Source organism: Neopsephotus bourkii, unplaced genomic scaffold (assembly GCF_033783945.1).
Source record: "Neopsephotus bourkii isolate Nb327-2 ecotype Australia unplaced genomic scaffold, CSIRO-AGI_Nbou_v1 NB_272, whole genome shotgun sequence".
NCBI classification, from domain to species: domain Eukaryota; kingdom Metazoa; phylum Chordata; class Aves; order Psittaciformes; family Psittacidae; genus Neopsephotus; species Neopsephotus bourkii.
In genome coordinates, this window is record NW_026900781.1 from 6756377 (window position 1) to 6780859 (window position 24483).

The following is a 24483-nucleotide window of genomic DNA, read 5'->3' on the forward strand; positions in this document are numbered from 1 at the left end:
TTTTGAACACCCTGCCATTCTCTCACCTTTAAAATCTTGTCCAGTTCCTGATGGTTTGGGCAGGTGGCCACTGAAGAAAATTCACAGATCACCTGCAGAAGTAGGTTTTCAAAACCAAGCCACCCTCCCCCCTAATCTCATTCTCTCATTTAAAAATGCCAGGCCATCATAGGCAGGTGGCTGTGGTCAGGCTTCCCCAACATTGGCTTTAAGCTGAAATCCCTTTTCTCTCCATTCAGCTTTCTACAATGCATCTACTTTCACTAGTTCAGAAATGGTTTCTCAAGCCAGCAGAAAAATCAAGCTGTCTCCTTCACTTCCAGCAAGCACATTCGATGGCTTTGACCTTGTGATAACTATTGTCCATTCATGTCACAGCCAGGATACACATAATTCACTTTGATCATCTGTTTAACTCAGCAACATGACAGAAAAAGACAGAAAATATTCTTTTACACCACCACAACTGCACCTTATAAATGGGCTTTTTCTGTACAAAGATGGTACTTTAAGAGCAGTGAGTTTTCACAATTCAAATTTCACTACAACAGCAAAATGAAGTGGCTCTCTTCCATTCCCACACCTAACACAAGCGCTATACAAATAAGAAAACAGAGGTTTTGTGATGAAGTGGAGAGGCTGCTGCACCCCAGTAAAGCTCTGGGGAAACTCAGAACGGAAACAAACACTGGATAACAAGCAGCACGGCACAGAACAAAAGGCGGCAGAATGTTATGTTTAATGTACATCTTGGAGGACTTTGCCAGATCCTCACTGTCTCCTAAAGAAGCACTAATTCCAAGAGTGGTTGAATACCGCAAAGTGACCATGGGCTCCAACAGAAATCTGTGAATCTGTTCCCAAGAAGCTCCCAACTGTGCTTCAAAACCCAAGATGCCTGCCATTTAAGGTTCTCCAGGGCTAAAAGAGCTTACACATAAGATTTTCCTCTAGCAACCAAGAACACCAGGACCCAGAAAGAGTTCCAGATGATTTTTCCAAGCAGTGAGTGACTGGTTTTCTCAAATACAGCTGCTTTCTTCATTAGAAGACTAAAAATAGTTCTGCTTCTAGCAGGCTGACTTCCTCTTAAGCATTCTGCCATATCCATGTATTTCATTCAGGGTTTCTGCATGTCTATGCCACTGTGATTCTATTTCAGCCTTTAAGTACATTCAAGAAATTTTTCATTTCCCTCTCTCATATTCACTCCAGATGTCCTGAACTGTCCAAAGCTGTTTCATGTTAGGAGAATTTGCAGGGATATTCTGGCATTCACACTGCTCCCATCTGCTTCAGTATTTTCAGGAAAGATCAACTTTCTTCCCCAACTGTTAACGAATATGAACAACGAGTTTATGGTTTTAAAACACCCATGATTAACAGGAGATGTTTTGCTTGTAACTTGTACAATAAGAATAATTAAATACTGCCATATCAGGCTTTCACTTTTTCCTCTTGAAGAGATGCTGGAGTGAAAAACTCAAGGAATTAAAGGATATCGTAGGTCTCAGAGCACATACTGCATCAAGAATAAACACTTCATAATGCTGTGCTAGCACACGAGAACCTTGTTTTGAAAAGACATACTGGACATGAGATGGTGGACAGTGGGCGCACTCACTGCAGTGGTCCTTCCAGAACCAGTCACCGTGTTTTCTAGATCAGGGAAAACTGGACATTCTCATGTGGTGGATGTGAAAATCAAGGCACAATAGGGGACACAGGAAGGGAGGAACTAGGGGAGGGACCACATGAACCTGTTAAGAAGCAAGATATTCTAGCTATCCCAATTTTGATCTAAAGTAAAAGTCTGTGGCATATTACATCCTGCGTGAAAATGCCCAGTGTCAGACAAACACTGTATTAAAAATTTGACTGACACACTCACGAGAGCTAAGCAGTATCAGAGAAATGAATTTTCTTCTACCCCAGGAAAGCTTCAAACTAGAGACATCATGCCCAGCCTCTCTGGAGTATTGCCACTGAACTCAGTGGAAAATTTCTTCAGGCTTTGCTAAGCATTCCTGCCCCCAGAGAAGTTCTTTGATAACCCATTGATATAAAAGGATATAAACCCCTTCAATGTAAATAATGAAGGGGTTTATACCTGTTCACTTTAGGGAACAGGTAAAAAGATGCTTCACTGAGAAGATCAGCAAAAAAAGGCCATTTGGGATCAGCTCCATGGTGTATGAAGAACCAAAGTTCTGCATCTTTGTAGCAGGGTTGAATTTCCCTACTTTGAGCAAGAGCAGGTCAATTTCAACCCATGTCTTGAACCCTTCAGCATGATTCTCTGCATCACTTGACAACTCCAAAGGGTATACTTTGTAATGATGGGAACACCAGTTGAAACAAGCAAATAGTTTAACTCTTAAAATTATAACCCGAGGCATACTTACTTTATTTCCAAAGTTTTAGTCATAAATATGACATGTTTCATAAATATGACATTTTGGTCATAAGTATGACATGTTTCACTGAATCTGTCCAGGATGAAGCTGGGAAGACACAGAGGTGCTAGTACTCTGGATATTTCTGGACAAAAAGTATTTGCATAAGCATTTTGAAACTTTGGTAGCATTTCTGCCTATCCTTAATCTTCTTGCAAAGTGTATGTGTGTTATCTAATGAATTTAAACAAGTACAACCTTTCTAATACAAGTAAGCTGCTTGCAAAATTTTTATGCCAGGGAAGGGAATGAAAAGAGAGCTCCAAGTCATATTTATTTATTTATCTTGAGTTTCCGTGCTGTGAAGTGCTAAATGTGTCTGAGAATGCAAAGCTATCCACAAACCCTTCTAATCCTATTCACTCCTTGAAGAGTTGAGGTTGGTAGTAATCTCAGTCTCAAGTCAAAAGTTGTTCTTAGCATTGTAACACTTTGAACCTTTTGAAGGGAAATATACTACTATCCAGATAGCATTATTTAAAATAAAATAGGAGAAATGGCATCTACCTCCTCCCTCAAATGTACACTAGATAGATCCCTACAGGGTAAGTAGCCTTGGCCATTTTCCACGATGCCAAAACATGTAGGTTTCAGCTCTTCCTTCTTCATAAATGGGAAATAATAACTGACAAGAAGGCCAATGCAAGTAAAAAGCAAATTAATCCAGAGATGTTTTGCATCTGCACATCTATGGTAACCCCAACCAAGAACAAAATTTGGCTCACTGTATCTTTTCCCTCTAAATGTCTCATTCTGGCCATACAACTGTTCTATTTTCTGGTTAAACATTACATGGAGTGTGTTAATCTCTGCTTCAGCTAATTTAGCTATACTAAATGCAAACGCTTCCTGTACTTATGAATACAATCTGTTCATAGTGAATAGTTTGGAAGATTTGGATGAGTTAAAACAGCAACAGTATCCATGTGGGACCAATCTTCCCTGGACAACTCTTATGCTTTGATTCATAAATTCTTTCCATAGGAAATATCTTTGAAAATCTCCAACACATCCAGAAATGCACAACTCAGTTTCTTGAGTTATTATAAGTTCTTAATACTTACTGCTTCTCCCTTTATTTCTTACTTTTATATAAAGCATTGGCTCTTGTGTTCACGAGACTCCTTTATGCTTATTTTCCATTAGTACAGAATGCGTGTTTTTAGTAACTGCAATAACATCTGTCATTAATACGACCATGTGAACCTATTATAGAAGCAACTTACGACTCCTAATTTCTAATTTATAATACCTAATTTCTGCATCTAATTGGGTGTGTTAAGGCACCTCTTCATCTGCTGTTACTGTTCTGCATGTTTGACTTTGTGGAATGAAGACTTGGTTGCTTGATTATGAAACAAACCATTATCTGATTAGCATATCTGATCAGCATTATCTGATTTAGAGAACAGAATTTCAGGAAATCTTGAAGGAACACTCAGCCTTAGGAAATGTGAGGGTGACAGTGGTGGGACTGCAGTGGGAAACCTGCAAGTGAACTTCTGAGACCCATGGCATTCATGATGCAGAAAACATGGAGAAGAGCAAAGGGGGCAGGTATGGCTACCGAGAGGTCAGACGTGCCCAATTTGTCAGACACTGGAAGCTGAAGGATTTTTTCCACTTCAACAGTGGAGTGGCTCACACAACACAGTGACGGTGCTTAGCTGCCCCGAATGGAAAGCTTAAGTGTACCTGGGTGGTTTTCTGCTCATCTCTGGCAACTTGTCATGGATTTCTGCCAGAGGAGTTCAGCTCTTTAAACTAGATTTTGCAAAGACTCCCCACGTAGCCCCTGTCCATCCAGCCACTGATGCAGCAGTGTGAGGTATTGCCTATGACATGAGGAGGAGCTTTTTTTGCAACTGAATCTAGTTTTACCAAACTTATCAAGGACTCCAAGTCTTTCCTGAATTAAAATTTACATAAACTTTACGAGAACTGTAGGCAACTGACAGCAAATTGCAGCTCATCAAGAAGAAAGAGGAAAAAACTAGCACTTACAGTCTTTGTGGGTCCAGAAATAAAATTTTAAAGTTGTGATGGCACCTTATTAAAATCTCTTGTCAGCCAAAGAAAAGAGCAACAGCTTAAGGCCTTTCCACAAAGCATCTGTCCTCTGAAGTTTGCATTTGACAAACTCCAATTTATTCAGTATTTCTTTCTTTTCATTTTCTGCCTTCCTCAGATTATATCTATTCCTCATGACTCCACTGATCAACACTTAGGTAGGTTCAAGGGTACAAGTTAATGCCCAGTGGATGTTACTGCTCTCATCTGTAGGCATCATTTCTCTCATGCTTTATACAATTCTTGACTGGCCATTCCTCTCCAGGTTAGACCAATAATTGCAAATACCATCACATTTTTCACCTCCCAAACCAAGACAACACTGTAGCTCTTTCTTCCTCTTAGCAGGAATGCTGCAGCAGCAGAATTCTTTGGGTAAGCATTCAGTGGGTTTCTTTTAAAAAACAAATTAGTCATATGCAGAGTATGTCTAGGGTGGAAAAAAGCCAAAGATAGAAGTCCTTTTTCAGTTCTAGCTATGCCAGTTGAAGATGATCTTTCCATCTGCCTCTCACTCTTGCCAGAGGTTACAGCAAGCTGACCTGCTAGTGAGTGAGTGTTCAAACAAAATGAGTGAAGTTGACTTAAGATTCTTAACTATTTAGTCTTTGTTCACTCAGTTTATCCTGACTTGAACAGGGTTATGAGACTTCAGCAGGTTTATGAGTGGTCCCCATGATGCTGAGCCACAGGTCAGAAGGTACTGTAATTTTTAGCATGGGTAATTAAGTCTCCAGGTAGGAGAGGGGCATTAGTAGTAACATTTTCAGCTGGCAGGGTAATATGCAAGACGGAGCATGTTTCCACAGATGCGGACTAACATAAATATTCTCCATCATCAGTATAGTTTCTTCCTGTCCCTCATCAGATTGCCCAAGCAGTATAAACAACTTTGTACAGTATCATCACATTTGCAGGCCATGGTGCTCATCTGGGATGTCAATCACCTTAATACCTGCTGGAGGGACAACACAGCAGGACAATAAGCAATCCAGGAGGCTCCTGGAGAGCATGAATGACAACTTCCAAGCAACAGAAAAGCCAATGAGGAGAGATGATCTGCCAGACCTCATTCTCACCAACAAGGAGGGGCTCACTGGGGATGTGCAAATCAAAGTCAGCTTTGGCTGAAGAGACCATGAGATGGTGGAGTTCAGAATCCTAAGGGCAGGGAAGAGGGTGAAAAACAAGCTCACAACACTGGACTTCAGGAGAGCAGACTTAGACTACTTCAAAGATCTGCCGAGAAGAGTCCCACAGGATAAGGCTCTAGAGGGAAGGAAGGCCCAAGACAGCTGAATAATATTCAAGGATTATCTCCTCCAGGCTCATGACTGGTCCATCCCAGTGATTTCCAGAACTGCTGGGAGGCTTGTGTGGATGAATAGCTCCTAGCCAGACACAAAAAGGAAGCCTACAGAGGGTGGAGGCAAGGATGAGTAACCTGGAGTGAATACAGTGACATTTTCTGAGCTTCTAGGGACAAAGTTAGGAAAGCCAAAGCCCACGTGTAACTGAATCTGGTAAGGAATACCAATAACAAGGGTTTCTGTAAGCGTATAGGTGACAAAAGGAAGGCTAGGGAAAATTTAAATCTATTGTTCAAACAAGAGTGGGGACCTGGTGACACAGAATGTGGACAAGGCTCAAGTGCTGAATGCCGCCTTTGCCTTGCTGCAAGACTGGCCTTCAGGAATTCCAGGTCCTCAGTGGGTTAAAGGCTGGAACAAGGAAGATACACGCTTGGAGGAAGAGGATCAGGTCAGGGAGCACTTAAGCAAACTGGACATACATGGGCCATGATATGACACACATGAGTACAGAGGGAATGGCAGATGTCATTGCAAGGCCACTTTCAATAATCATCATTGATCCATCACAGTGACTGGAAGAAGTACCTAATGACTAAGGGAAAACAAATATCACTTTTATCTTCAAGAAGTTCAAGAACAAGGATGCAGATAACAACTTGACTCTGGGTAGGTGATGGAACAGCTAATCCTGAGAATCATTTCTAAGCACATGGAAGGACAAGAAATCATCAGGAGTAGTCAGCATGACTTCACCAAGGGGTGTATTTAGAAGGTTCAACTTTAATTTCTTCCAGATGATAACTAAAGAAAAAACCAAAACCAGAAAACCCTTCTATGCTTAGTTCACAGAGCATTTTTTCTCAAACTCTCAGTAGCTACTAAGTAGTTTAGCACAATACTAGTAGCTTTGATTTCAGAGGTGAAGGAAACTGTTAAGAAATGTCAAAGTTTATCTTCCACTAAGCTTGCCAGTTTGTAAACATGAGAGAAAACACACACACATTTCACTAAGTCGTGATACTTGCTGATGAGTCCAAGCAAAAAGCAGGTATGACAAGTGTTCTCATTTAAGCTGTAGTCATTACCTCATGCTTCATCCCTTCTGTTGATAGCAACCTTGTCACGCAGCCAAACAAACAAGAACCAGCATAAACTAAATCGATCATTCTCGTTCTTATTGTACACAAATGAACATAATAAACCCCATCAGTTCCCACAGAGATACACTTTAAAAGAGTTAAGTTGCAGCTACAAAAAAGAGACATAAAACAAAAACAGGAAAACAACATCTAAAGCTATTCTGTTGAGATGTCTGCAGCTGTAAATGGGTTAGTTTGGCTTTTTGAGTTACAGTTTGCAGACACATCTATACAAGATTACGGTTATGAGTTACTGCTGTGTATGTTTAATGGATTTTCCTGCTCTCTGGTACTGCAAGCTCCTAGTCTGGAGTTATGCTTCTTGCTAGATCTGATCAGCTAATACTACGTTTTACAATATTTACTTGTTACCTACTAAATTTTGGATTCTCAGACTAAGGAATGAAAGAGTCAGTGTGACACATTTGATTTGATTATGTGAAAACTGTCGCTTTTTTCATCTGTTTGTGCTATAGATATATTTGCTTTCTGAAAGTCAAGAGACTTACGCTTCTCCTGCATCTCAGATAAATATTTTATTATCCCCATTTAGATGCAGTTTAAAGTATAGCTGTGTGGTCTTAACTACATTTTATTGCCTTCTTGGTAGCCCTTACACAGCTTCTATTATCCTATAGCCATTCCAGGGCCCTATCTTACAGCCCTCGTTCATGCAAATAACTTAGCAAGTGCTAATAGATGTGAACTCTTCCTCACCCAGTGACGACCTTAATTAATAATGACATTATGACAAAATCTGAATTAACATCTTTGAATAACACCTGATTTTAATTCTCTGCCACTCTGAGTATATGGCTAATGCCCCATAGGATCTATAAGAAGTTTGGTGGAAAGCACCTTTCATCTTCAGCAAATTGAACTTTCAATGACACCAGAAATTTTAACTAGTAAGGTATATTTGCTATGGCTCTGTTTAGTCACCTCTAAGAAACAGCTCTTGAAATGCCATCTCTAACCTGAACTGAAACTGGGACAGTACAATGATGAATTTAACATCAGACATAGACATCTCCAGGGTAAGCTCCCCATAGACAGTTCACAAGGTCACACTTAATTTGAGAAAGATGATTTGTATGGCACCATAAATTGAAATAATACCTATGTCATCAAAAAACAGCAGTCCACTTACACCACCTCTCTATAAGAATGGTATTACTAGAGAAAACTGAGGAAGTCTGATTTGAATTTTATGAGACATATAAAATCTAAAAGGACAATAAAGAGAGCTTTTGTGTGGTGCAAGGGACTGCTGGAAAAAATGAAGGTAAAGGATGGAATTTCTGATGGGAGTCAAGCAGCTTTTAGCATGACCAGCAGATGAGCAGCACAGTGATAGTTTGATGTGGTTTTACTGGCAGTAACCAAAGACAGGCAAATACTAGTGCTGTGAGAATTTTATCCATCTTAGTAACTCAGTTCCTCTTTGTGCTGCTTGTCTCTCAAAAGCACGTATTAAGTACCACAAAATGCAACACATGACACCAATCAGCTTCAAACATCTGTTGTGTAGCACATGGAAAAGCACAGTACAGAATTTCTAAGGAAAGCCGCCTTGTAAATAGGCAGGAAAGCTTTACCGATTCTCTTCTGTGGGCAATTAAATTCAACTAAAAATCACAATTTTTAAAAATCAGAAAAAGTATATATGGAAGGCAGAAGTTTTTCCCCCCAACCCTGTGCCTTTGTAACACATGAGTATTTACATTCAACAGCAAACAGCTGCCTTTTCCATTGCTCTATCAATCACCCAACACGGCCTGACGAGAGTACTTCAGTGACAGCTTCACTGAGCCTGGGAGCACTTCCCAGCTCTTGGGTCCAGCTGTCCATGCTAATGCTGCTGTCAGCACATGAAGACCAAATGTGGTTGTGCACCACCTTTTTCCAGCTAGCCTCGCTCCCCAGTTCCCATGGGAAGAACATTCAGGACTGTGGTCGGGAGGGCTGGGATAATGGGTGCTAGGAGTCCAGCTAAACTGCGGCTGCCATGGCTGGCAGCAGGCTGCAGCTCTACTAGTGTTGCACCAGTCAGAGAGTCAAGTTACCGCATGATTCTGATGTGTGGGGGCAAAGCAAACCCAGGGTACGTTGTAAGGTGGCTAAGACTTGAAAGGTGATCAGCCCTGTCACTGCTACAAATTGAAACCATGATGTAAGTAGAGGAGGGATGACTGCATTATTAATAAATGACGGGCTAGCATCTGCAGACTAGGCAAACCCTACTAATCAAAGTCACACTCTCTGCTGACCTTATTGCGTGAGGTAAGCCAGACAGAGGGTATAATCCCTTCTGACATTGCTTCCCTGTCCAGATTGCCAGGGCAGGCCCTAAATACAAGCAAAACAGATGCCTATTCTGGGCAGCCAGTATTTTTCAAAGGCGCTTGATGGGAACATCTGTAAATCCCTTGATCACCTCAGCAATTCGGAGGTCAGCCAGGCTGCGGGCAACACAGCTGCGTGGCTGGGCAACCTTGTTTCAGCCAGCACCATCACACCCAAGCGGCCATACAGCTCACTGCTTGAGGTCCACTGAATCCGAAGTGGCTTCTCTGATGTCTGAACTAAACTTTTATACCCATATCATGTGTAAGGCAACAATTTATTTCATGATAAGCATTTGATATTTATATAACCAGAGATGAGAGAGAGAGAGAAATCTGTCAGAAATAGCTTTACAGATGAGTCTTCTCATTGTCTAACAAGCTTTTCATTGTTTTTAATTTTCATTTCTCTCCATGGTTCAGGGCACTTTGGAAAAAAAAAATCTATTCAGCCGTTTCCCACTCATAATTCAAGAAAGAGAGTCATGTATTATAATAGAGATAATTAGCTTTGACTGAAAATAATAAGCTTGGCACTAAATATCCCCCACTACTGCACAGAATAACCATTTATCGTCTTATATACTCTCCATCAAGCCTAATTACTGCAACAGTAATTACTAACCTGTTGAAAGAACAAAAGAAAATGCAACTAGCTCTGCACTGAGATAAGGAGAACGTTGCTGATTCTAATAAGAAGCTCTTGGTTGCTTCCTCTTAGAGATCATTTACTTGCCTTTCCCACCACATATGCTTGTAATCCACCCTCCCACCCCCCAAAAACCCCAAACCTCCACATGTAATCTGATTACAATGGTTAGGTCCCACCTGTTTAGGCCAAATGTCTGTTCAGTTGGACTGAAGGAACGTCACTGATTTCTGGATTTCTAGGAAGAGAGCAGCGCCTGTCTCAGGCTGTGTGCTGTAATGCTGCAGACTTCCATATGCTGGACAGCTTTGCTTGCCTACTCTTCTGACCCACCAAACCGCTCCCTGGCTGGTATTCTGCCTCTTCTCAACAGATATGCTGCCAATCATGCCGAAGAAAAACTAAACAAATACAGACCTCTATGTTCAAAGAATAACATGTGCTTAAACGGCTTGAAGTATAATCTCTATCTGCAGAAATGTACTGTGTTCATTATAGCATTTCTCCCTCATTCCACCACATCCCACTGTTGCTCCTGCTTAAACTCAGTCATGGAGCTTCACCTCTGACAGCTGAGTAAGCCCTGGAAAAAAGCAATGAGTGGCAGCACCAATCCTTTTTGCTGCTCAAGGTATTCTCTGGGTCACAAACCAACTTATAATTGGGGCAGCTTGTAGAGCTACCTGAGAAAGAAGACATCTTTATACCCTGTTCCACCCAGGTCCATTAACAGAACCTATCCCTCTCTCTCTCTTTGCCAATGGGAGTTGAAGGAAAACAGTGCCTTCCAGACACCACCAGTACTTTTCAAAATCTGGACTGCCAAACTTGTTATGCTCATTGAATTCAGGAACTGGAACGATGCCACACAGCATATGCAAGCATTCACAGCTAATCAACCCAGCTGAAATTTCGGATATTGAATATTCTCTGGGAAACTGTTCGCAATCAATCCACAGCATGTAAACAACACAACCCTCCCACCTCCAAACCCCCAACAAGCTATAAAGTAATTCATCACACAAATACAACCAAAAAATACAACCTAGGAAATCTCAGAACCACTAACACTGGCACTCAACAAGCATGAATTTCATTATTTCAGGCAGAGAGTAACTGGTTTAAATCAGGAGAGGTTTGGGGCGTTTTATGAGTCCTCGACTTCTTGCCCCCTGCATTTTGAAGCCTTTGGGTCATTATGTTTCAGGGCTTTTTCACCAGAATCATGAGGCCTAGAAATTGCCTTTTTTCTCCCCACAATTTAAAACCCTCAGCCACACTATCCCAGATGGTACCAGCTTTAAAGAAAATGCAACAAATACTCCAAGAATCGCTTCCAACCAGAGTGTTCTCTTCCTCTGGTAGATATGTACTGCTGGAAGGCATTCCAGTAACTAGGAGGGGACCTCCCAAAATTACAAGAATACCAACAAATGCAGAAGCCATGACATTCATGATTATCCCATACACAGAAAGAGGGAAATGATGTCTTTTCAAAAAAAAGGGGAAATTTCATAGCCTTATTGTGGGTTTGGTATAGCAGAATAGGATAAAATCACCAGTGTTTTCTACAGCCTTTGCTTGGCAACAAACACTACATCAGTATATTTTTATTAAAAGTAAACACATTTTTCCTCCCCAAAACCCATTACCTAAATGTAATTTGATATTGTGTTTTAGCATTTTGTTAGTGAATTTAAGAGATGCTTACAGCAGGATTGGAGTCTAGCAGCTACTTAAGTTGAAAAGGAAAATTTAAAACATCAGTAATATTTTCTTGATGAAATGACTGCAAAGTGTATCTGATCACACCCTAACAATTAAAAGGTCCCCCAAAAGTTTTAATATGGCATTCACCATTTAGAATAACACCAAATCATGCCAGGGCATCAGAAGCTAATACAATAACTTAATTCTCCATTTTGCCCAGCATTAAAATGCTCAGTTACAGGCTCATTCTGCAAGCCACCATAAATTTCCTCGATTAGCTAAAAAAAAAAAAATAAAATCCAAAATCACTTCAATGAGATTGTTTTAAAAGTCCCAGTTTTCCCACTTTTTTGATTAATTTCTTGTTTAAGCACTGAACTGCATTTCTCTCAGTTCTCTTTCAGGCAGTACTTCTCTGCAATATACGATACATTCTCTAAGTGCACCGCCAGAAAAACCTAAACACAACCAAAAAAAGAATCAATCCTAAGTTGTAGGCATTACTCCATCCAGAGAACATCTATATGGGTTTTCAAGACAACATGCCTTTAGTACGCCTAAGATTTATATAGTTTGACTTGGTACTCTTCCGGAAGCTTGCTTTCACACACTCCAAACTAGCTTGCTTTATTCTGCATGAGTCACAGTGAAAAAGCCCACTCAGGAAAAATATCCAAAGAAAACACGAGCAAACTAGTTAGTTATAAGTAGGACAGGCCTATGCCAAAACCAGAAACTCAAACATATCCGAACTTTGGGAATATAGACCTTAACTTCAAATGTATTCCCCACGCCTACAATAGTCTCAGAAGGCCAATCTGTGTTCTTATTTCTACTTGTAATTATGCTGCTTGGTCACTAGTGCTTTTTGGCTGTTTCGATGCTTTCAGGAAAGGAAGTGGTTTCTAGATACAAAGAAAAATGGAGCAGAACTCATTCAGTTTGGAATTGCTCCTTTCATTACTAATGAATACTTCTTCTCTAAGGCCTGTGGAGAGTCTCACCACCCAGATTTCCAGACACCAAAGAAGTCATAAAAATGATTGTGACCTACCTCTATGCATGTATAAATACACATGTATAAATATGACTTTTTTTTTAACAGAAGCTGAAAAATTCAGGATGATAAAAGTTATAAAAAATCTTCAGTTTTGCATCCAAACTTCTGGTCAAATCTAAAAGAGAGAGATACAAAATACAGGTTTCATTTTCAACATGAGCACTTAGCATGTGAAGATCTGTTGCCTGAATTTTCTCTTCAAGACTCATGTGAATATCTGTTAAAAATCTGATAGTAACTCTTCAGAATAGCTGGATCATCAGATTATCTGATGCAAACACAGTTTTTACAACAGTCCTATTTTATAGGAGGAGCCACACATGGTGAGTATGTTATTTATTTATTCTTATAGAGAAGGACTGTTACATACTTTCAGTCTGAGCAGCTTTTTGACTTCATCACAAATTCTTCTTTCCCCTTCAGAAGTCTTCATTAAGGATACAAGATTGGCTGCAAAGGGAAGCACACTACAAAGAACTTGAAGTTATAACTGCCTACACAGCTGATTCAACAGGACATACAAAACTGGATATTGAGAATAACACACACATCCTTATAGATGGAAATGAAAGTTCTCACATTTCCAATTAATACAGAACTTCTTGTCAGAATATTTTTATATCTAGGCTCATTGTTCAGTTTGGAACATCTGAACAATTTCACCCTCTTTAGGCTTTACAACATACCCCATGTGAATAATGTAATGACTGGACACAACTCTAGGATCTTATATGCATTCTTTTAAAAATCTTCAAATGTGTGTGTTGTAAAACTCTGACTGTGAACAAAGCCTTCAGCTGGTCCCAAACTTCTTAGTCAAAAAAATAACCAAGTGAATTAACATTTGCTTTTATGAGATTCTCTGCTATGTACAAATAGTGCTCTACAGACTTTATCAGGTAGATACTTGCCATGTATAATTTAGCTTTGACAATGCTTGGCTGCTGCTCGCCATCTGATCCATATTCACCCACTCTCTCTCCTGAAGAAAAGGTCAAACTAATGTAATAGTTCAGGTATTCAGACTGGTGTACCTCTCCTGACTTAACACTGCAGCCTGGCCGATGCTTTAGGTGCTGGCATCTGAAGGCAAAACTAAACTGAGTAAGAACTGGTCAGTACGTAACAAGCAATATCATCCTCTCAGCACCATACAGTTTTCTTCCATAATGCTTTGCTGTTTTAACCACAAAGTATTACAATTTTTGCTGGAAGCACCAAAGGAGAAATAACTGCTGCTGGAAATACTCAGTCCACATATTTGATGGATTATTAAAGCCCTCTTATATTACCTCTGCTGTAATCCACATAGGTCTCTGTCCTGGGTTTAGCAGTAGCAGTCAATTTTTCTCCTTCTTAGTAGCTGGTGCAGCACTGTGTTTTGAATTTCAGCCTGGGAACAGAGCTGGTAACACTGATGTTTACTCTTACCAAGGACTTTGTGAGTCTCATGGTCTGCCAGGGAGGAGGGGAGGCCAGGAGGAAGCAGAGACAGGACACCTGCCTCAAACTAGCCAAATGGGTATTCCATACCACAGCACGTCATGTCTGGGGAGGTAACTGGGAGTTACCTGGAAGGGAACTCTCTTCTCAGTCGGGCTCGTTTCGGCAAGTGGCATGGTATTCTCTCCCCTTGTTCTTTCCCTTATCATTATTGTTACTGGTGGCAGCAGCAGTGGTTTGTGTTATACCTTAGTTACCGCACTGCTCTTATCTCAACCGATGGGAGTTACATTCTTTCAATTCTCCTCCCCATCCCTCCGGGGGGGGGGGGGGGTGGCAGTAGAAACTGTGTGGCTGATTGGGTTTAAACCACGTCAGTCTTCCAGGCTCCCTATTCCTCCTAGTATGCAACCATCTCTTTCTGTGTTTTCAGTCTCTTTGCCCAGAAAGGTCTACTTAGCCAAATCTTGAAACCACCGCCTGCTCCTCAGCACTAAAAGCATCTCCTACACAGAATGTCCCAGAAATTAACATAGAGTATATAGATATATGTAAGATCAAAAGTATGTAGATAGCCAGTAAATCAGCTTCACCAGGGGCCCAATTTAAATGCAAACACATGTAGCATGAGGAATAAATAAGAAAAGTTAGACATGTGTGTGTGCCAACAGGGCCATGATCTTCCTGACATCACAGAGAGGTACTGGGATGACTGCTATCACTGGAGTGTTGGAATGGAAGGATATAGGCTCTTTGGGAAGGACAGCCAGGGGAGATGAGGAGGGGGTGTCACCCTCTATGTCAATGACCATCTGGAGTTGCCAGAGCTCCTTCTGGGGGTGGATGAGGAGTAAACTGAGAGTTTATGGATCAGGATTAAAGAAAGGGCAGGTACAGAGGACATTACAGTGGGGGTATGCTATGGGCTATCTGACCAGGAAGACTGTGTGGATGAGAAGCTGTGGCTGCCCCATCCCTGGCAGTGTTCAAGGCCAGGTTAGATGGGGCTTTGAGCAACCTGGTCTAGTGGATGGTTTCTCTGCCTATGGCAGGGGGCTTCAAACTAGATGATCTTTAAGGTCCCTTCCAATCCAAACCATTCTGTGATTGTATGATACAACAAGGTCTTTACGTTTCCCTTCTCTAAACAATACCGCTGTCCCAGGTTCAGCAGTAGCAGCCATTTTTCTCCTTCTTAGTAGCTGGTGCAGTGCTGTGGTTTTGACTTTCAGCCTGGAAACAGAGCTGATAATGCCAATGTTTTTAGCCATTGCTCAGTAATGTTTACTCTGATCAAGGACTTTTTGCATCTCACGCTTTGCCAGGGAGGAGGGGAAGCCGGGAGGAAGCAGAGACAGGACACCTGACCCAAACTAACCAAAGAGGTATTCCATACCACAGCACGTCATGCCCATTATATAAACTGGGGGCAGTTACCCAGAAGGGTTAGATCACTGCTCGTGTTGCCCTGGTTAGCGGTTGGTGAGTGGTGAGCAGTTGTATTCTCTTCCCTTGTTATTTCCCTTATCATTATTATTATTGGTGGCAGCAGCAGTGGTTTGTGTTATGCCTTAGTTACGGGACTGTTCTTATCTAAACCCATGGGAGTTACATTCTTTTGATTCTCTTACCCATCCCTTCTGGAGCAGGGGGAGGAAGAATGGGGGGAGTGAGCAAGTGGCTGCGTGGTTCTGGGTTACCAGCTGGGCTCAAACCACGACAACCGCAGTGGTATGACACAGGTACAAGGGTTTCCATTGTCCTGTATGAAAACATTTAATGCTATCCCTTCTCACCTCCAAATAAGAAATCATGTGTTTCTTGAAGTTCGACTAGTCATGCCCTAAAGCAAACACATCTTCCTCAATTAATGCACCTATATCTCAGCCAAGAAAGCCTGGCTCCTTCCACTGGCACTCCTTAGCTTCCAAGTGTCCTGAATGAATCATCTTTCTTATTTCACATCTGAATAATTATGGATCTGCTGCTCCTTCACCTTTAGCTGTCAGCTCAGACATAAGGTCAGCTCTGCACAAAATGACCAAAACTCATATACCCATCAGGTCCACTGAAACATGAAACATACCTGGGTCCTTTTCTCAGTTACTAATTAACTTTTGCATTTATAAAGTTTGTCTCATCCAAACCAGGTAACCAAAAACACACTAAAATCACTGTCAATAGTATAACATCTAATTACAATCCTGTAAGTTTCCACAGTTCAGTGTACACAGTGTCTTTGTTCAATGCCTTGGCTGCTGTGGCACAGAAAGGGAATTAACACCTCTTCTCCCATGATAGAGTGGTTGCTTCAGGCTAATACTGGCCAACACTAAACACAGTTGGGTAGTGTAGCTTGTAATGAGTAACTAACTTCAGTGCTGCCAGTCCTATAACTTTCCTATACAGTAACATCCAGGAAAACTATTTTATATCTCCTACATACCTTCAAAATTATATTTGTTTTGTGCCAGCATATCCCAGTCATATAGCAACAAGTCCTGAGAAAGCTCCATAGACTTTTCCACAGCTATATGTAGGGTACCTGAATTTGGAGCCTTAATAGATATTGAAAACTGACTATATGAAGGAAGCACAAAACAGAGAGAAGGATTCTGGGACCCAGAGATGGGTGAGCTACAGCTGGTTTGCTACGCATGGCTTGTGTGCAACTTTACATAGGGATCCCCAGAGCTGAAGCTATTGGAGCTATTTATTGTGTGCGCATAATCCCTGAAAAATCAGATCTGTTAGAGTAACAGGGATAAAAATGTAGTCTATATCTCTCCCTCAGTGGGTCTTCAGCTTCAGTGTGTCTAAGACTTCTGTGAAAGCAGAAATTCTGAGTCCAAGTCACATGAATATACTGGAAAACTTTTCCATGAGATCACCAAGGACTTCGACACAATGATCTCTCAGATCCCCACACACAGCTTCAGAATGATGTCCACCATGCCCTGGCTATATTGGCTTTCATCTGCTTTTGTGATCTAGGTGAAAGGGAACAAAATATGTGTGCTATGGCCTGCTTTCCCTCCACCTCACCACCTTTTGCACGTTTCTTACAGAGAGAATACTGCTGTACCCAGCAGAAACAGGACTATGTGCCTACAGAGGCAGCAACCCAAAGCATAACCCACCTTCTGGCTATGAGCACACTTGTGGTGCTCTAATCTAGAGCCTACCCTGAAGTGTCTTGATGGAACCATGTTAACTCCAAACCCTGCCTTGTCCCTCTCTGTGCTAAGCATAAATACTGCTTCCAAACAGGGCTTGTTCCACCCCTGAAATTGAAATAAACAGCATTAGAAAGCAGGTCCATCTGGGACTGAGAGCACTAAAACATGGATTTTGTACTTGATCCCCAGAGTATCTGGGAGTTCTGATGCATCAAGAAAGAAACTGGGTATTTTAAGCAGCCTTTTAACCCACTGGCTAAATGGGGACAGGGGGTGGGAAAGGGGTCAAAATGGAAGCTGCCTAACAACAAAATCTTTGAACTCTGACCTTCTGTCTGAAGATGAAAGCTGAGTTAGATGATTTTTCTATAGATGTCATTACAGCAGCTTTTAAGGCTACCCTGCTTGAACTCTTGGTTGCACTCGGTATTGTAAACTACTGCCAAAGGGAGAGTTAAGTGAGTGGAAGTCCAAAAAGTAAGAAGCATTTTCAGCAGTGGAGAATATTGATCATAGTGGGAAACCATTTATGACCCAAAGGGCCGTCAGCTGTCACTATTTCCCTGACTCCAGAGTCATATTTAGGTGCCTAATAGGAGTTAATTAACATGTTCACTTATAAGTGGGTGGAGCTGTGTCAGTCTCAACAGACAAGGAACACAGACATCAAAATAGACTAATTAACATCATTTGAACCTGCGTAAACTCACAAGTGATAACAAACGCATAAATTGCAGCATCATACCAGAGCACTGGCATAAAATAGATTTAATTCAGTGTGCTCCCAATAAGTGGCCAGAAACAAGTATGCAATACTACCTGAAGAGGTCAGCTAATGAATAATTGGCACGTAGGAACAGCAGCTGATCAATAAAAGGCTTATTCCATTTTGATCTCTCAGTCCCCTGAAACAGTTTAAATCTTCTCTAAAGCATTTCTGGATGATCTTTTTATCCTTGGAAGTATCTGTAGATAGCTCGTAACAATGCCTTCCACAGGCTTTATACATGTTATATAAGACTGCATCACTTGAACCAACTTCAAGTTTCCTGCATTCAATCTTTTTCCTTGTGTGATTAGGAAAAATGAATACCTCCATTCAACTCACACTTCTATACCATTCATCAGCAAAAGACTGAAGTTTAGGTGCAGACATAGACTAAATTCAGAAAAAATTTAGTACTCCAAAGTACCCCAAGTACTTGGCTTAGAGATAGATCCCCTTCTCCCTTTTTGCCTGAGAATGCCCCAAGGAACAGCAGGTCTTACTAGAAATATTTTCCTACAGTGGATAACACATAATTTCATCCTGTAAGCCCACTGTTAGGGTAAGCACTCAAAAAGCCCCAACAAACAACTTCAGTCGAGTCCAGCAATTAAAACAAAATAGCTGCTAGTAGCAGATATCATGAGACAGCAGTGAAAAGGAAAGGAGAGAGAAAATGGGTGCAAAGTGAAATCCTAGCAAAAGGGAATGAAATCTCACTTACTGGCATGCACTTCAGTAAACAGGTTGCATACTATAATCTGCTTCCCCACCATACTCCAATTCAAAGGCTGCTCACATACGGAGTGTGAACGTTCTTGTTCAAATCCCATAAGGTTTTTATTTCCTTTGCTTATTGACAAAACAGTAAAAACACTATGTTGAACAATTTTGCTACAAGAAAACAGCAGTTTGTCAGAACGATTGAGTAAGGCATCCCTCAATGGAAAAAAACCATAACACTATTAGGCAGCGGAATGTAACAGAAATAGTTCATTATACAGATACTGAGAGATTGCATTATTCTCTCTTAAAAGGTAGCATTTATACAAGTTATACAGTATTACAGGCATACAAAAATTACTTGAAAAGGGAGTAGAGAATGATGTTGAGAGGTTAAGTGGGGTGTTCCTCTATCTTCTCTGACAATACAAAGCAAGCTGATACTCAAGGAAACTGAAAGGCAGTGAATTTACCAACAACAAAAGGATTTTTTAAATTCAGTGCATGATAAATAAGCTATGAAAACTGAAGTCTTGAGATATTATTAAAGCCAAGAGCTTATCAAGGTTCAAAATGAGAATTTGTATGTGCAAACAATAGGAAATCTGGCAGTAGCTCAGAAAGGCAGGTTCTTTTGAAAATTTACAATGAGACCTAGAAGCTGAAGTTTCACCTTCAAAACTGATTTAAGCACACAGAGATTACACTCACATTAATAAACCGCACCTTCCGTAACTGACTTTATCATCCAAGACTGCTCTGGTTCTAATTGCCTCTTAACTGGAACTTACTCTACTCTTGCCCTGCCTTACTGGGTGGCAAATCCAGCTACTGTTCATCTGTCTGCTCCTGCATTGTTTTAACAACACAATTTGTGGTGCCTGCATCTGTTGTAACCTCAGGGGGGCTGACTGAGGTAATTATTCATCAGAAAATTCTTCAAGATACAAATCCTAGACTTCTGTAGAGGCCAGAGAGAACGATTGTTGAAGGCAGAACTTGGCCTTCCAGGTGCATTGGCAATAGACTATGCACCAATGAAGCTCTTTAAAGGCCATTCTGGATTCTTGCCTTAATTTTTATACTGCCATGACAGAGCAGGGCAAAATACTACCATGCACAAAATTACCATAAAGTGAGATGGGACCTGAATTAGACACTTAATTCAGCAAGTAACAAATCCACCAATGAATGTAGCTTGCAGTATTCCAAAGTATTTGCAAATGTATATTGATCTCACCAACTAAGTTCATCTAGCAACAGGTATCTTATTTCAGTAAACTATCCACAAAACTGTAACTTACAATTACCCCATTTATGAACTACCCAAGCAGTCAAGATAATTAGTTTCTCTGGCTAAGGACAACAGATCCCACGTTTGGTAGCATCCCTTTGCCACTATCTTACCAGCTGTTGCCACTGTGCTGGCTAACCCTCAAACTCTCCTCTTTGCTTCACACAAATAAGCATTTACTACAAGAGGGAGCATAGGAGCTTCTCTTGCAGAGAAGAGCCCTGATCACAAGCTTGCTTTTGGCTCTCACCATATGACACATAAACATCTAACTGGACTAGAGAACAGACTGAGAATGACAACTCAGCCAGTGGCTTAGACGCCAGCGAATGTGTTTAAGTTTCTGTTCTCGCTCCACCAAAGGCTGTTTATGCAAATTTGGGAAAAATAATGAATGTAGCCCTTCACTCAGCGATGGGTAGCATTGGGAAAAAAATAGGAATTCAAATGCTCTTACAAAATGGAGGAGAATCAGACATTCCATCTCTGATGAGATCTTGATCTGGACAAAGCTTTGATGTGAATGCGCTTAGGTCTGCTGTAGCGAGCTCTCCATCAAAGCAACAAAGAATTTCAACTGAAAATAAAAAATAAAAAAGGTCAGTTTGTGGGGTGTTGTTTGGGGTTTTGTTTGAGATTACAAATTACAGATTTTTTTTTTTTTTAATCAGAGAAAACTCAAAGAAACTTCTATGCTTCTCTACAGCTGGCCCACTGGGCACATAAAGGCAGGTCCTCAGTTATACTTAATGTTGGGACTTGCACTTTTCCAGTCTTCGGATTTCATGACAGGAGCTCAGTGTGAGGTCTCCCTAGACTATAGTGTAAAGTTCCCTACTTGCCTGAATCTGTATCGTGTACTCAGGGGCAAAGAAAACATGTTCATCTGATGTTGCTTCAGGAATGGGTATCTGTTCCCTTGCAATTGGCCACGAAAGAATTTATTTTTCTATTACAGAGCCTCTCTTGCAGAAATAGGAAGTGGTTCCTTGCTGTACCCACTGGCTCCCTCTAAAACATCAACTAGGTCAGGAAGAAAGTGTTTAAGGATAGTAACAAGTAAGCCTTCCTCCCCTTACCTGTTTCTTGAATAACCATACCATAATTTTCGCCTAAGCAGAGGAAATTACCTTTATTCCTCCACACCCATTAAAGTATGTTCACGGCCATTCAAAGTACATCACTGGTTCTCCTGTCCTACAGTTTACAGGAAAAAGAAAACTCCCTTTCACAAAAAGCCCGAAGTAAGATCACAGAGATGCTTCCATAGGAGCATCACGTTGGGGGCATCTTTTTTATCACTGAAAAGGAAATTGTCAGAGCACTTACACAAAGAATTAGTCCACATGGTTAGTGTATTACTGGCCTTCATCTGAGTGTCATGCAAACTAAGTTTTTACATAGACAACCCCAATGCAAGGACAATTCTCTAATCATCTCCTGAGCAATCAGACAAAAAGGAGTTTGTTTACCCAACTAAGAAGCCACTGGCCCTGATGAAGTCAAAGCTGAGACCTGTTTTTGTGCTGAGGCTAAGCAGTGGGCCTTTTCTCTGTCAAAGAGGCTACGGAAAGCAGATTAATGTTACTTATTTGTATCCCAGTATTGCTAATGGGTTTGATCAATTAATGGTCATGCATTGTTTTGAGGATATAAGTGTTCTTCAGAAAGTCTGTATCTATCTCTATTGGCAGACTGTTTTCAGCACTGAGATCACTTCAAAATAGCTATCTGACATTCAAAGCAATAGGCTAGAGAAAAGTGAATGTGATTATCTGCTGACTACACGTATAAGGAGAATAAGTGGTTTAGACATAGGTACTTATGAGACAGATCCCGTTTGCTTCTCAGAATTATAACAACATTTTGGCAAAATAAGGAGATTTGCCAGAAAGGGTAGCAGCAATGCTGTATTGTCTGGCATTTTTATAATGTGCCCTCCTCTGCCCCCCAAAATGTGCTTGCCTTGACTAAATAACCTCTAATCTGCATTTATATTCTTGTATCTTTATCTATTATGCATTACATGCACATGAAGCCAAGTCTCTGATCATACAGAGATGCTATTTAGAGTACACAAAACTTCCCCGGAGGGTTTCCATTTAGAGAAAGAAGCAGATTATCATAACTCTCATGCAATGGTAAAAAGAATACAAAAGGCTCAGCTCTTCCACTGCAGAGTATCAATGTCATTCATGTGTCCCTATTTTAATATATTCAAGTACAGCAGCAGTCCTCCACGAAGAACTGGGAACAGGTTTCCAAGAACATCAGGTAGGAAATAGCTTTTGTTCTCTCTCCTGCTGCTGCTCAATTTAAGCAGCAAAGAACTTCAGACCAAAATTTACAATAGTCTGTTATTCAACTCACCTACAGTACTACAATTAGTGACTTTGGAAGGTTACATGCTGCCTTTCATTTTCAGCATGTTTGGTCCGCACGGAGGGATGAAAAAAGGGCAATGTAATTAAGTGATATGGTAATAATCCTACAGAGCAAAACAAAGGGGAGGAACTCAACTAAATAAAAAACAAAACAAAACAAAACCACCAATAAAAACCATTATTTCCATGTAAGCTCATGCTGCTTACCAATTTCCCTCAGGACAGAACAGCAAATCATAACAAAACACAGGTAACAGTTATGCTGAAGCACTAGTGACTGCGTTTTGGCAAGGGATGGGGAGCAGAACGGAAGTGCATGTGGAGGAGAGCTTCTGAATTCTTCTGAGTCTTATCCTTTGACATTTAATACTGGGCCATTTATGAGGACGCACTTGCACGTGAGGTTCTCCCTTTGGGCCAGATGGGAATTACTCCAAGGGGAGTTTGTTCCAGTAAAGAGAACACTTTCACTAAGTACCTCCATATATAGCTAGCTGGAAGACCAACTCTTAAGACTGCAGGGTTGAAATTCATTCTTTGGGGACTCCATTAGTATCCCTGGAGTGGCACCAAGGATAACTTCTTCTTTTCTACATAAGAAATAACTGGTTTGCCTCAATATACTTAAAAGATACACCACATTAGCCTTCTCTTTTGCCTTGGCATTGCGTGCTACTTGCTTTTCTTAAAGGAGGTTGCATCCAGTTAGACACTGTGTCAAACCAATCTGCTGTCACTGATTTCATAAGATGAGTTGTAAATAATACACATTGTGCTTGTATATACACATTACATTTGTAAAAAATAAATATTCTTTATTGATCTCTATCAGTCAGTCTCTCACCAAAATATTTTACCAGACATGCCTTGTTCAAGCACTGACAGTAAAGCAAGCTTGTTAGTCCCACTGGCAGGGATAAAATATCTGCCTCACAAGAGCTTCCAAAGTCTGTGACCATCTCTGCTAGCAGTTACACTGGAGATCAAAGGCTGATGACAGCAAACTAGAACTATTCAGATAGCACAAAGTTGCCCAATGTAAATTTGCAGATATGTTGAACTACAGTACGCAAAAGACCGGACTGAACTGTCCTTCTGACCCCTCCAGTTGATTCCTTCCCAGTTAAAGCAAAGCACTTATGTCCACAGAAAGGGTCAGGAAAACGAAAATGATCATTTAATGGTCCCGTGCCCATATATTTAATAAAAGAGCAAAAAGTTTGTGTCTTTTCTCACATTGAAAACGGAGGAAGCAACTAGAAGCCTTATTTCTCTCAGCCCTGTTGAAATGTCTTGCGCTTTACTGACCTAATGGGTATAAGCAAGGAAGAGGGGAAAGGTCTGTGCAAAAGGAGTTTTTCACTTGTGCTGCATCACCAGCCTTGTCACAAAAAGGTACAAATCCTCTATGTTGCGTGATTATATTTTGTCATCTCATCTTGTGTGGACAGTACAGCCCTAACAACTGGTCCAACAATGTACATCTGCCAAGGAATGGGCCTAAGTATGTTCTGGCGTACAGACAAGTAGGAAAGAAACATAAGGTATTTTGGGAGGTAATGGGGCAGTGCTCAGTGCTGCAGTCATATATGCTGTGGTTGGCTATCAGCAACCCAATTGGATTTGTTGTAATGTGAAGTGACACTGGCTCCTACTACTTTGCAAACAAAAAGCCTCATGACTCTCTGCAGCATACTGGCCATACTGGTTCACCTTCTGCAACAGTGGAGTGGGAGCTTCCACAATTACTTCACTCCCTCAAGGCCCAGAATTTAACTGATGCTTAACTTCTGGCTGCCAGGTACTCCTCACAATAGTATCCACACGAAAGCCCATTTTCCTTTGCTACTTTCCAGTTACTCTATCCTCCATCAGAATGAGATGACACCCACTAGAGCAGCACTCCTATGGTATGCTAGAAATGCAGTCTTTGTTGGTCACTCATTTTTGTA

The 24483-nt window shown here is 40.9% G+C and overlaps 1 long non-coding RNA gene across 3 annotated transcripts in view; it reads right to left on the reverse strand.

Moving 5' to 3' along the window:
* Positions 1 to 393: 393 nt before the first annotated feature.
* LOC133208548 (uncharacterized) overlaps positions 394 to 24483 on the reverse strand; it is a 76369-nt gene continuing 52279 nt past the window's right edge. For all 3 annotated transcript variants that reach the window (XR_009724432.1, XR_009724431.1, XR_009724433.1), the window contains exon 2: positions 394 to 1331. This is a non-coding gene — a long non-coding RNA (uncharacterized LOC133208548). The remainder of the gene's footprint in view (positions 1332 to 24483) is intronic.